The 15072-nt window shown below is 41.0% G+C and overlaps 1 non-coding gene across 1 annotated transcript; it reads left to right on the top strand.

Moving 5' to 3' along the window:
* Nucleotides 1–13796: 13796 nt before the first annotated feature.
* Nucleotides 13797–13904, top strand: LOC112704258 (small nucleolar RNA R71). The gene has a single exon (XR_003154893.1). It is a non-coding gene; the product is annotated as a small nucleolar RNA R71 (small nucleolar RNA).
* Nucleotides 13905–15072: the final 1168 nt, after the last annotated feature.

Below are 15072 nucleotides of genomic sequence, written 5' to 3'. Positions count from 1 at the left end.
AATTCTCACAACTTTGGCTATGAGTGTGGTTCAAACTATGTTGTAGGAGATGGAATTTACAATGATAACATGCATCAAGAATTTGGAGATCAAAGGTGGGAGAAGCCCTAAGCTTATGGACAACCTTCTTGGCAACAACCTCCTCCAGCTTCTTATGGGTACAATTCAAATCTTGATACATACCAATCTAATGTATGTGATGACCCTCATTGTGGTTGTCAACCACAATCATCATATGCATATGGACCCCTCCTCAATATAGCCCTCCACCATACTCACATGCCTCATACCACCATTCATCTCCATATGATCCTAACCCATATCCACCATGCCAACCACCATATGAACCATCTCTAGAACCACCACCTTTCTAATACCCATACTCTCATGAACCACAAAGTCCATACACACCACCTCAAGAATTTCACCAATATGAACCACCTTCTAATTACGACAACCTTCCCTCAAACAATGAATCCTCTCTTCCACCATCGCCTCCCAATGAAGCCCCCATGCTAGAATTGAGAGATCTTGAATCTCATCTCATAAGGCGACAAGAGGAGGATGAAAAGAAGTTTGCGGAGTTAAGAGCAAAAATGGCTATCATAGTAAAAGCCATTGGTAACATAGTCTCATCCCGCCTAAGCTTGTGCGATCAAGGCACTCCCATTGTTGAATATGGAGAAGCAACCAAGGAGTTTAGTGAGTTAAAGTAAGAAGTGCAACAAGAGGAGAAGGTAGAGATGATTGAACCAAGGGAAGTAGTGGTTGGCACCTTAGGATATGTTGAGTACATAGAGGAATCACAAGTTGAAGAGCCTTCTTCCATGGAATTTGAAGTTGATGTTGAGGAGGAGAGTGCACAACCTCTAAGGCACAATGTGATTGGAGAATTGGAAAAAGTGACCAAATAAATAGGCCCTCCTATTTATGATGATTCTGCATCAATATATGATCCTTTTGAGTTTGAAAAGTCCTTCCCCACTATACTTGGAATTGATGATGAGGTAGATTTTACTAAACCTCCTATCTATGATTTGAGTGATGGGGAAGACATTGAAAGCATTGGTGAAGAAGAATGGGAACTTGAGGAAGCTGGGCAAATGGTGAAGCTTGAAGAACCTTGCCAAGTGGTGGAAGCCTTTAGAAGAGGATGGACGGGAGTGGAACATGCTTTAGAAGAGCGCGCCTTATCAAGACCGTTGGGAATCCCTCTACCTAAGTTGTCATCCAATCCTTCATTTGAGTGGGTAAAACTTCTAACTCTTAGTTTTGTAATGCCACTTGAATATGGTTTACTTGAGACGGATGGCCAACTTAGGACGCTTTGTGGAATTAAGCGTAAGTGGAGGATGTTTAGTGGTTGGTGTTGTAAGTCTAGGCTCATTATGGTTGAAGCTTCAAGGAGCAAGGGTTGGACTAGTGCTCAATTTGATGGGTCTAGGAGGATAGTTTGGTGCTTCCATGACAATTCATCTCTCTTGCCACCCGGAGGAAATCACCATGATCAACTCAAGGACGGGTGTGAAAACAAAGTATGTGATCCCGGATCGCACAAGGAAGATCAACTTTGGGAGCCTATGGTTTGTGAAGAACTCCATTAAAGCTTAGAGTTATTAACTTTGAATGATGAAGCACAATGGAAGTCCAAGCATTGGTGGATGTTCAAGGATGGATTCAAGCACAAGCCACCTTGATAAGAGCTCCCCATAAGTCTAAGTTAAGGACAATAAACAAAACTGCTAGGTGGGAGACACCCCACCATGGCAACATCTTTCCTTTTTTTTCCTTTTTGTAAATATTGCTAATAATTAGTTTAATTTTATGTTTTGTTTGGTTAGATATGTTTATTTGGGAGTTTAGTATGTTAAATAAGGTTTTATGATGTTTTGGTAGTTGTTTGTAGGTTTGGAATGCTTGGTTTGGTGCAAAAACATAGAAAAATTTTGAAAAATAGAGCACCATCCACGCGCACGCGCACTCCACGCGCACGCGCACTCCACGCGTACGCGTGACCCAAGTAATTTCAACCATCCACGCACACGCGTCATGCACGCGCACGCGTGGATTGAAGTTTTCCATTTCCCATACATTCACCCGAGAGTTGTGCCTGAAGTGTGCCAACTTTGTGCCCAATGCACGCGTTCGCGCACTTCACGTGTATGCGTCGTTTGCGAAATAACCCATCGACTCGCACGCATACCTTGCGCGTACGCGTTGCTACCATTTCATCAATCCACGCTTACGCGCACATGACGCGCACGCGTGGATTGCCCCTGTTTCACCCACCTTCTTTTCTTCTCTTCTTTCCATTTCTTCCCTTCTTCTCTCTTCTCTTCTTTTCTTTCCACCCTTCAAACATCATCCAACACTGCCAAATATCATGTAACACCACTTCTTTTAGTTAGTTAGTTAGTTTAATTTTTGTTTTCTATTATAAGTGTTGGATTACTAATCTTGTCTACTGTTTATTGCTGCTCATTATTAATAGGATGTTATCTTAACATCATTGTTGTTAATTGTCATTGTTGGATTTTTTTGTTGAGGTTATATTTGGTTACTTGGTTTAGAACTTTCCATGCTTAACATTTGTGAACACCAAGTACATGTTACATTGCCTTCATGCATCTTACCTCTTTGAATTGCATGTTTTGGCCACCATGCATTCATCATCCATTGCTATGCAATTGTATATTATCATTGCATTTTTTTAGGTGATGCTTGTTTGTGATCTACCCTTTGTTCATACCACCTATTTCATGCATTGAGATTGTGGAATTATGAAATTGGATCGAAAGCTTGCCTAGCGACATATTTTTGAGCTTTCTAAGTTTTGTGGACCATGTTTGCTATGTGATTGATCTTGACTCCTATATTCTTTTCCCTAAGATCCACATCATCCATGTGTTTCACCTCTATGTCACTTAGGTGTTGCAACAACTTCAATATGTGTCATTGTTTGATGTGTGAGCTCTCTATACCATTTTGTTCATCAAATTTACTTACACATCAATCAATGTCCATGCATTATCCAATTTCACAATTGCTTGATTTTTTCTTGAATGCTTTTATGCTTCTTCACTACTTGTTTGCTTGCCTTAACCTACAAGTCTTTTAAAGTATCTCAAGCACACTAGAATGAGTGAAGTGCATGTTTTCTTTTGTGTAATTGTGACATAACTTTTTGTACTAGTGTGTGTGTATTCTAAACCGCGCGCAATTTTAAAACCCACACACCTATCCCTCATTAATGTCACACCAATTCACCCACTCAATTCTAGTGATCTACCTCATTCCAACAATTCACGCTTCCTTGCTTTTGTATTTTCTCATCTTATAGTGTTTATTTTGTTCTTCATGATTGATGCACCATAAGCAAAAATGGAAGCGGGAGGAAGAACACGCAGCAACCGGTTGACCTACTAGCTGAAGGTAGCAACTAAGATAGTCGCCGGACCCCCTTGCTCATGTTTGGATGCACCGAGGACGGTGCAAACTTTTAAGTGTGGGGAGGTCGTCCGACCACTTGGCATTTTTGGGTAACAAGTTTCTAATCCCAACACTTTTGCATTTCACTTTTAGGTCTCTTAGGATTTTTGGTTGTATTGCATATGTATATATTAAGCTTAGTCAGAATCATGATATTTTCCAAGAATTTTACCTATAGGGCACCCCAATTGATTGAAAAAATTTTTTTTAGAACTTGCTTGAATTATACAATTGTGGATCATGTTTTTGAGCTAAGAACAGAAGCATGTGAGATTTGAACATAATTGTGTGGTTACATCATATAACCACTTATTTTCATTCTTGTGTGCATTATTCTCTCTCTATGATTGTGATCTTTGGTTTGTTTGATTCTTTATGTCCATTATTTTGTGTATACATGCATTTATATGATTAAGGTCATTGTTTCATTAGCTCACTTACCCAAATAGCCTACCTTTTATTTTCCATTGTTAACCAACTTTGAGCCTATGCTAAACCCAATTGTTCTTAAGTTTAGCACATTACAAGCCTTAAGTGAAAAATAATAAATGTCCCTTGTTTGGATCTTTGATTATCTTAGGCTAGTGAGAGTGTTTATTATTCAAGTTTGAGAAGAATCGGGAACATTGGTTGGGATGAAAGGGTGTTTTTGTATCTTCATATTTGGGAATTGGGTACATATTCATGTGTTAATTAAAGGCAAAATCATATGCATTGATACTTTTGTATATACTTTATTGCAACAATAAAAAATAGATACATACAAAATAAAATATATATATATATATATATGTCAAAAGAAAAAAAAGAAAGAAAAAGAAACGCAATAAAAAGGGGACAAAATGCCCCAAGTAAAGCTTAATAAAAATCAATGCATATGTGTGGTGACCGAAAATAGAATGCATGAGTGTGTGAAAAAGTGAAGAATGGGTAGTTAGGTTAGCTTTGAATTGTATAGGTTGTTATATAGGTTAGGTGGGAAGCTTAGGTTAATCAAAGATTCAAATTCTAGTCCACTTGACCATATGTATCCTTACCTTGACCCTAGCCCTATTACAACCTATGGGGAAGACCTCATGATATTTGTATGCATACATAAAATAATTGTTGATTGTTAGATGAAAAACAAATCTTGGAAAGCATGATTAAGGGAGAATTGAGTGAATCAACCCTATACACTTGAGTGCCTAGAGCGGATACACATCCGGTGAGGGTTCGATCGCTCAATTATATGTCTCCACTCATGATCATCTTTTCTTGCAAGTTTGTAAAATCTTTCAATGATTCAATTCAATTGTGGGTTGATTTGATTGCTATGGATTTATCCCTTGTACTCATATATGTGTTCTTGGAAGTTGACCTATTTTGACCAAGTAGTTGCATTCATTTAGATAGATTGCATGTAGATAGGTTGCATTTAGGTAGTTTGCATTGAATAAATGTTGATACCCCTTTGCTTTTTTCTTGATTTTAGCATGAGGACATGCTTAGTTTAAGTGTGGGGAGATTTGATAAATTCCGATTTCGTGGTTTATTTTGTGCTTAATTTGGGGGATTTTATTACCTTTTCCCACATTTATTCAATGAAATAGCATCGTTTTGCTATTCTCCCTTGATTTGTGCTTAAATGTGAAAACATGCTTTTTAGGCCTTAAAATAGCTAATTTTAACTCACTTTAATTCCATTCGATGCCTTGATATGTTTGTTAAGTAGTTTCAGGTTTAGAAAGCAAAGATTGGATTGAAGGAATGAAGAAAAAGCATGCAAAGTGGGAGAACTCATGAAGAAATGAAGGAACCGTAAAGCTGTCAAGCCTGACCTCTTCGCACTCAATCGACCATAACTTGAGCTACAGAGGTCCAAATGAGGCGGTTCCAGTTGCGTTGGAAAGCTAACATTCGGGGCTTCAAAATGATATAAAATTTGCCATAGTTGTCTAACGTGATTTGGTCTTTTGTTTTTTGGCTTTTTGTAATATGTAGATCTTTGGACAATTATCTTTAGTAAACTCAATTGTCATTTTGCCGGTATATGAATTAACTGCTTCCCATTTTATCGGCAATCAACTCGTTTGTTGTTTTCTTACCGTTTTGTTTGTAATTAGCTATTCGCTTATACTTGTTTACCATTTTGTTGGTAATTAGTGAAGCCAGGCCGTGGCTCTTATCCTTTCAGTAGTCGTTTACCGTGTTGTCTGTTGCTTAGAGGTTCCCGGGGTGATCAGTCCCGGGATTCTGTGTCGTTCTGGCGATAATTACTTGGCGAAATACTTTGATTAGTTTTCATATTGAATACGAAATCAAGAGATGATGAATTACCGATAAACAGCTAATTGAAGACAACTAATGACAAATAATATCATCATGAAGTAATGACAAACAAAGGGCAAAGAATCCAACATAAAGCAATACAGGTCTTACAAAACCAAGATGAATCGGTAGAACGCTTGCTTGCCTAGTGTGCCTCGGCTGCTAGGAATAGAATCTCCTTAAGTTACTCGCATTCCAAGTTCTCGGAACTTCCTTGCCGTCCAGTTGTTCCAGTTTGTAGGCACCATTGCCGAGCACCTTTTTCACCCTGTATGGGCCTTCCCAATTTGCCGCCAGGTTTCTTTCCTTTGGCGTCGGGAGTCCAACGTTGTTGTGCCGTAGGACCAGGTCATTCTGTTCAAACACTCTCTTGAGGAATTTGGCATTGTAGCACAGGGCCATCCTTTGTTTCAACGCTGTCTCCGACAAGTGGGCCATCTCCCTCGCCTTATCCACCAAGTCATTTTCTACGGCCTCCTCAACTCCTCCCAAAAGTAGTCGTGCGCTGGGTTCACTGATCTCTACGGGTATTATTGCGTCTACCCCGTAGGTGAGCCGGAAGGGCGACTCCCCGGTTGACGACTGTAGAGTTGTGTGATAAGACCAGAGGACCGAGGCTAACTCGTCTACCCATGCTTCTTTCTTCTGGTCAAGTCGCTTTTTGAGGCCTTGTAAGATTACCATATTCGCAGCCTCCACTTGGCCGTTAGTTTGGGGGTGTTTGACTGATGAGAACTTTTGCTTTATGCCCAAGCTGGTTAGAAATTCTTCGAACTTCTTGTCAGCGAACTGAGTGCCGTTGTCTAAGATGATGACCTCCGAGATGCCGAATCTGGTTATCACTTGTCTCCACGTGAACTTTCGGCAATTAGCCGAGAATATACTAGCCAGTGTTTCGGCTTCTAGCCACTTGGTGTAGTAGTTGACGGTGACTATCAAGTACTTGACCTGTCCAGGTCCCACCAGGAAAGGCCCCAACAGGTCGACTCCCATTGCGAGAATGGTCAGGAGGCCATTAACAGGCTCAGTTCAGCTACCGGCGCTTTGTGAAAGTTGGAGTTCTCCTGGCTTTTTCTACATCTCTTCATGAACTCTTTGGATTCTGCCGTCATCGAGGGCCAGTAGTACCCAGCCCTGACGAGTTTCCGTGCTAAGGCCTTCCCTCTAATGTGATAGCCGCAACACCCCTCATGGACTTCACGTAACATGTAGTCCTTTTGGTTGGGACACAAGCACTCTAATAGGGGTTGGTTAAGCCCTTTTTTAAACAACTGGCCTTGTATTATTGTATACTTGGCCGCTTCTCTTCGTAGCGCCTTTGCCGTCTTGTCATCACCAAGGAGATTACCTCTTTCCAGGTAATCTATGATTGGGTCCACCCAGGAGGGAGAGTCGGTTGCTTGTGTTATATGCAGGGCCACCGTTGGTTCCTTCACTAAACCATGTATCAGAGATCAGTTCCCCGTTCCCGGCTTCGTGCTTGCCAGCTTTGATAAGAGGTCAGCCCGGGTGTTCCTCTCTCTCGGAACGTGCTGCACCGTGACCTCGTCAAACTCCTGGCTTAGCTTCTTGACCTTCTCCAAATACTTTTGTAATACTGAATCTCTGGCCTGGTATGTTCCATTAATCTGTGATGTGATGACCTGAGAGTCGCTACTGGTGGGCGAAATTGTGAACTATACTTTTTCACAACTCTCATAATCCCCGGTAATGGCTCCAAAAACGTGGTAGCTCAATACCATGGCATTACACAACTTCGCACAACTAACCAGCAAGTGCACTGGGTCGTCCAAGTAATAAACCTTACGTGAGTAAGGGTCGATCCCACGGAGATTGTTAGTATTGAAGCAAGCTATGGTCATCTTGTAAATCTTAGTCAGGCAAACTCAAATGATAATGGTGATGAACGAAAATAACATAAAGATTAAGATAGAGATACTTATGTAACTCATTGGTAGGAACTTCAGATAAGCGCATGAAGATGCCTTCCCTTCCGTCTCTCTGCTTTCCTACTGCCTTCACCCAATCCTTCCTACTCCTTTCCATGGCAAGCTCGTGTAGGGTTTCACTGTTGTCAGCAACTACCTCCCATCCTCGCAGTGAAAGCTAATGCACACACTCTGTCACAGTGCTGCCAATCACCGGTGTGGTTCCCTCCCCTACCGGAATAGAATCCAGTGATTCTTTTGCGTCTGTCACTAACGCCCAGTAGGTTACAGGTTTGAAGCACGTCACAATCATTCAGTCATTGAATCCTACTCAGAATACCACAGACAAGGTTAGACCTTCCGGATTCTCTTGAATGCTGCCATCAGTTCTTGCCTATACCACGAAGACTCTGACCTCACGGAATGGCTGGCTCGTTTGTCAGGCGAGCACTCGGTTGTCAGGCGATCAACCATGCATCGTGCAATCAGGAATCCAAGAGATATTCACTAAGCCTCAAATGCTTGTAGAACAAGAGTGGTTGTCAGTCACTTTGTTCATGGGTGAGAATGGTGATGGGCGTCAATCATCACCTTCATCAAGTTGAAGAACAAGTGATATCTTGGAACAAGAACAAGCGGAATTGAATGGAAGAACAATAGTAATTGCATTAATACTCGAGGTACAGCAGAGCTCCACACCTTAATCTATGGTGTGTAGAAGCTCCACCGTTGAAAATACATAAGCATAAGGTCTAGGCATGGCCGAATGGCCAGCCTCCCAATGATCTAAGAACACAATGTCCAAAGATGATCTAGAGATCTAAAGTGATCAAAAGATAAAAAGATCCAAAGATTTCTAATACAATAGCAAAAGGTCCTACTTATAAGAAACTAGTAGCCTAAGGTGTACAGAAATGAGTAAATGACATAAAAATCCTCTTCCGGGCCCACTTGGTGTGTGCTTGGGCTGAGCAATGAAGCAAATTTCGTGTAGAGACTCTTCTTGGAGTTAAACGCCAGCTTTGGTGCCAGTTTGGGCGTTTAACTCCCATTTGGGTGCCAGTTCCAGCGTTTAACGCTGGGATTTCTTGAGGTGACTTTGAACGCCGGTTTGGGCCATCAAATCTTGGGCAAAGTATGAACTATCATATATTGCTGGAAAGCCCAGGATGTCTACTTTCCAACGCCGTTGAGAGCGCGCCAATTGGGCTTCTGTAGCTCCATAAAATCCACTTCGAGTGCAGGGAGGTCAGAATCCAACAGCATCTGCAGTCCTTTTTGGTCTCTGAATCAGATTTTTGCTCAGGTCCCTCAATTTCAGCCAGAAAATACCTGAAATCACAGAAAAACACACAAACTCATAGTGAAGTCTAGAAAAGTGAATTTTAACTAAAAACTAATAAAAATATGCTAAAAACTAACTAGATCATACCAAAAACATACTAAAAACAATGCCAAAAAGTATACAAATTATCCGCTCATCACAACACCAAACTTAAATTGTTGCTTGTCCTCAAGCAACTGGAAATCAAATAAGATAAAAAGAAGAGAATATGCAATGAATTCCAAAAACATCTGTGAAGATCAGTATTAATTAGATGAGCGGGGTTTTTAACTTTTTGCCTCTGAACAGTTTTGGCATCTCAATCTATCCCTTGAAATTCAGAATGGTTGGCTTCTTTAGGAACTCAGAGTCCAGATAGTGTTAATGATTCTCTTAGTAAGGTATGATGATTCTTGAACATAGCTATTTATTGAGTCTTGGCTGTGGCCCAAAGCACTCTGTCTTCCAGTATTACCACCGGATACATACATGCCACAGACACATAATTGGGTGAACCTTTTCAGATTGTGACTCAGCTTTGCTAAAGTCCCCAATTAGAGGTGTCCAGGGTTCTTAAGCACACTCTTATTTGCCTTGGATCACAACTCTTATTTCTATATATATATTTTTTTTCGTTTCGTTTTTTTTTTCGATTTTTTTTTGAAAAATGCTTTTTCTTGCTTCAAGAATCATTTTATTGATTTTTCAGATCCTCAGTAACATGTCTCCTTTTTCATCATTCTTTCAAGAGCCAACATTCATGAACCACAAATTCAAGATACATATGCACTGTTTAAGCATACATTCAGAGAACAAAAATCTTACCACCACATCAAAATAATTAAACTATTATAAAATTCAAAATTCATGCAATTCTTTCTTTTATCAATTAGGCACGTTTTTATTGAAGAAAGGTGATGGATTCATAGGACATTCATAACTTTAAGGCATAGACACTAAGACACTAATGATCACAAGACACAAACATGGATAAACATAAGCATAAAAATTCGAAAAACAGAAGAACAAATAACAAGGAAATCAAAGAACGGGTCCACCTTAGTGATGGCGGCTCTTTCTTGCTCTTGAAGATCCTATGGAGTGCTTGAGCTCCTCAATATCTCTTCCTTGTCTTTGTTGCTCCTCCCTCATGATTCTTTGATCTTCTCTAATCTCATGAAGGATGATGGAGTGTTCTTGGTGCTCCACCCTTAGTTGTCCCATGTTGGAACTCAACTCTCCTAGGGAGGTGTGTAGTTGCTCCCAATAGTTTTGTGGAGGGAAATTCATCCCTTGAGGAATTTCAGGGATCTCATGATGAGTGGGATCTCTTGTGTACTCCATCCTTTTCTTAGTGATGGGTTTGTCCTCATCAATGGGGATGTCACCCTCTATGTCAACTCCAACTGAATGACAGAGGTGACAAATGAGATGAGGGAAGGCTAACCTTGCCAAGGTGGAGGTCTTGTCCGCCACCTTATAGAGTTCTTGGGCTATAACCTCATGAACCTCTATTTCTTCTCCAATCATGATGCTATGGATCATGATAGCCCGGTCTATGGTAACTTCGGACCGGTTGCTAGTGGGGATGATTGAGCGTTGTATGAACTCTAACCATCCTCTAGCCACGGGCTTGAGGTCATGCCTTCTCAATTGGACCGGCTTTCCTCTTGAATCTTGCTTCCATTGTGCGCCCTCTTCACATATGACTGTGAGGACTTGGTCCAACCTTTGATCAAAGTTGACCCTTCTAGTGTAAGGATGTTCATCTTCTTGCATCATAGGCAAGTTGAACGCCACCCTCACACTCTCCGGACTAAAATCCAAGTATTTCCCCCGAACCATAGTAAGATAATTCTTTGGATTCGGGTTCACACTTTGGTCATGGTTCTTGGTGATCCATGCATTGGCATAGAACTCTTGAACCATCAAGATTCCGACTTGTTGAATGGGGTTGGTAAGAACTTCCCAACCTCTTCTTCGGATCTCATGTCGGATCTCCGGATATTCACCCTTTTTGAGTGAAAAGGGGACCTCGGGGATCACCTTCTTCAAGGCCACAACTTCATAGAAGTGGACTTGATGCACCCTTGAGAGGAATATATCCATCTCCCATGACTCGGAGGTGGAAGCCTTTGCCTTCCCTTTCCTCTTTCTAGAGGTTTCTCCGGCCTTGGATGCCATAATGGTTATGGAAAAACGAAAAAGCAACGCTTTTACCACACCAAACTTAAAATGTTTGCTCGTCCTCGAGCAAAAGAAGAAAGAAGAGAGTAGAAGAAGAAGAAATGAGGAAGAGGGAGATGGTGGTGAATTCGGCCAAAGAGGGAGAGAAGTGGTGTTTAGGTTGTGTGAAAATGAAGGGTTGAAGAAGGGTATATATAGGAGAGAGGGGGGTAAAGGTTCGGCCATTATGGGTGGGTTTGGGAGGGAAAGTGGTTTGAATTTGAAGGGTGAGGTTGGTGGGGGTTTATGAAGGATGGATGTGAGTGGTGAAGATAAGGGTAGGATTTGATAGGTGAGGGGTTTTTTGGGGAAGAGGTGTTGAGGTGATTGGTGAATGGGGGAAGAAGAGAGAGAGTGATGGTAGGGTCCTGTGGGGTCCACAGATCCTGTAGTGTCAAGGAAAAGGCATCCTTGCACCAAATGGCATCAAAATCCACGTTTTGAGCCATTTCTGGCGTTAAACGCCGGGCTGGTTCCCATTCCTGGCGTTTAACGCCAGGTTCTTGCCCTTTACTGGCGTTTAACGCCAGTCTGGTGCCCCTTTCTGGCGTTAAACGCCCAGATGGGTGCCAGACTGGGCGTTAAACGCCCAACTGCTAGGCTGACTGGCGTTTAAACGCCAGCAGTATCTTCCTCCAGGGTGTGCTGTTTTTCTTCCTGTTTTTCATTCTGTTTTTGCTTTTTTCATTGTTTTTGTGACTTCTTATGATCATCAACCTACAAAAAAAGATAAAATAACAAAAGAAAATAATTAATTATAAAACATTGGGTTGCCTCCCAACAAGCGCTTCTTTAATGTCATTAGCTTGACAGAGGACTCTCATGGAGCCTCAGAAGTGCTCAGAACCGTGTTGGACCCTCCCAACACCAAACTTAGAGTTTGAGTGTGGGGGTTCAACACCAAACTTAGAGTTTGGTTGTGGCCTCCCAACACCAAACTTAGAGTTTGACTGTGGGGGCTCAGTTTGGCTCTGTTTTGAGAGAAGCTCTTCATGCTTCCTCTCCATGATGACAGAGGGATGTCCTTGAGCTTTAAACACCAAGGATTCTTCATTCACTTGAATGATCAACTCTCCTCTATCAACATCAATCACAGCCTTTGCTGTGGCTAGGAAGGGTCTGCCAAGGATGATGGATTCATCCATGCATTTCCCAGTCTCTAGGACTATGAAATCAGTAGGAATGTAATGGTCTTCAACTTTAACCAGAACATCCTCTACAAGTCCATAGGCTTGTTTTCTTGAGTTGTCTGCCATCTCTAGTGAGATTTTTGCAGCTTGCACCTCAAAGATCCCTAATTTCTCCATTACAGAGAGGGGCATGAGGTTCACACTTGACCCTAAGTCACACAAGGCCTTCTTGAAGGTCATGGTGCCTATGGTACAAGGTATAGAAAACTTCCCAGGATCCTGCCTCTTTTGAGGCAGTTTCTGCTTAGACAAGTCATCCAGTTCTTTGGTGAGCAAAGGGGGTTCATCCTCTCTAGTCTCATTTCCAAATAACTTGTCATTTAGCTTCATGATTGCTCCAAGGTATTTAGCAACTTGCTCCTCAGTGACATACTCATCCTCTTCAGAGGAGGAATACTCATCAGAGCTCATGAATGGCAGAAGTAAGTCCAATGGGATCTCTATGGTCTCAGTTTGAGCCTCAGATTCCCAAGGTTCCTCATTGGGGAACTCAGTGGAGGTCAGTGGACGTCCATTGAGGTCTTCCTCAGTGGCGTTCACTGCCTCTTCTTCCTCCCAGAATTCGGCCATATTGATGGCCTTGCACTCCCCTTTTGGATTTTCTTCAGTATTGCTTGGGAGAGTGCTTGGAGGAAGCTCAGTAATTTTCTTGCTCAGCTGACCCACTTGTCCTTCCAAATTCCTAATGGAAGATCTAGTTTCAGTCATGAAACTTTGAGTGGTCTTAATTAGATCAGAGACCATAGTTGCTAAGTCAGAGGTATTCTGCTTAGAACTCTCTGTCTGTTGCTGAGAAGATGATGGGAAAGGCTTGCTATTGCTAAACCTGTTTCTCCTACCATTATTGTTATTGAAACCTTGTTGAGGTCTCTGTTGATCCTTCCATGAAAGATTTGGATGATTCCTCCATGAAGGGTTGTAGGTGTTTCCATAGGGTTCTCCCATGTAATTCACCTCTTCTATTGAAGGGTTCTCAGGATCATAAGCTTCTTCCTCAGATGAAGCTTCCTTAGTACTGCGTGGTGCATTTTGCATTCCAGACAGACTTTGAGAAATCATATTAACTTGTTGAGTCAATATTTTATTCTGAGCCAAAATGGCATTCAGAGTGTCAATCTCAAGAACTCCTTTCTTCTGACTAGTCCCATTGTTCACAGGATTTCTTTCAGAAGTGTACATGAATTGGTTATTTGCAACCATTTCAATCAGTTCCTGAGCCTCTGCAGGCGTCTTCTTCAGATGAAGAGATCCTCCAGAAGAGCTATCCAAGGACATCTTGGACAGTTCAGAGAGACCATCATAGAAAATACCTATGATGCTCCATTCAGAAAGCATATAAGTGGGACACTTTCTGATCAATTGTTTGTATCTTTCCCAAGCTTCATAGAGGGATTCTCCTTCCTTTTGTCTGAAGGTTTGGACTTCCACTCTAAGCTTACTCAATTTTTGAGGTGGAAAGAACTTTGCCAAGAAGGCATTGACTAGCTTTTCCCAAGAGTCCAGGCTTTCTTTAGGTTGAGAATCCAACCATGTTCTAGCTCTGTCTCTTACAGCAAAAGGGAATAGCATCAGTCTGTAGACCTCAGGGTCAACCCCATTAGTCTTGACTGTGTCACAGATTTGCAAGAACTCAGCTAAAAACTGATGAGGATCTTCCATTGGAAGTCCATGGAACTTGCAATTCTGTTGCATTAGAGAAACTAATTGAGGCTTAAGCTCAAAGTTGTTTGCTCCAATGGCAGGGATAGAGATGCTTCTCCCATAGAAGTCGGGAGTAGGTGCAGTAAAGTCACCCAGCACCTTCCTTGCATTGTTGGCATTGTTGTTGTTTGCGGCTGCCATGTGTTCTTCTTCCTTAAAGAATTCGGTCAGGTGCTCTAAAGAGAGTTGTGCTTTGGCTTCTCTTAGCTTTCTCTTCAAGGTCCTTTCAGGTTCAGGATCAGCCTCGACAAGAATGCCTTTGTCCTTGCTCCTGCTCATAAGATAGAGAAGAGAACAAGAAAATGTGGAATCCTCTATGTCACAGTATAGAGATTCCTTTAGGTGTAAGAGGAAAAGAAGAGTAGAAGACAGAAGTGGAAAATTCGAACTTAACAAGGAAGATAGAGTTCGAATTTTGCCTTAAGGGATAGTGTTAGTCCATAAATAGAAGGATGTGAGAAGGAGGGAAGTAATTTTCGAAAATTAAGTGAAAAATTTTGAAAACATTTTTGAAAAACATTACTTAATTTTCGAAAATGAAAATGGAAAAGAAATCAAGTGATTTTTGAAAAAGATTTTGAAATTAGAAATCAAAAAGATTTGATTGAAAACTATTTTGAAAAAGATGTGGTTAAGAAGATATGATTGATTTTAAAAAAATGTGATTGAGAAGATATGATTTGAAAAATATTTTAAAAAGATTTGATTTGAAAATTAAAAACTTGACTAACAAGAAAAGATATGATTCAATCATTAAACCTTTCTCAACAGAAAAGGCAACATACTTGAAATGTTGAATCAAATCATTAATTGATAGTAAGTATCTTTGAAAAAGGAAAGGAGTTAATTTTGAAAAAGATTTGATTGAAAATTGATTTGAAAAAGATTTGATTTTGAAAAGATT

This window comes from Arachis hypogaea, chromosome 7 (genome assembly GCF_003086295.3).
Source record: "Arachis hypogaea cultivar Tifrunner chromosome 7, arahy.Tifrunner.gnm2.J5K5, whole genome shotgun sequence".
Taxonomy (NCBI): Eukaryota; Viridiplantae; Streptophyta; class Magnoliopsida; order Fabales; family Fabaceae; genus Arachis; species Arachis hypogaea.
Note: the sequence above shows the minus strand (reverse complement) of the source record. Positions and strands in the feature narration are given on the sequence as shown.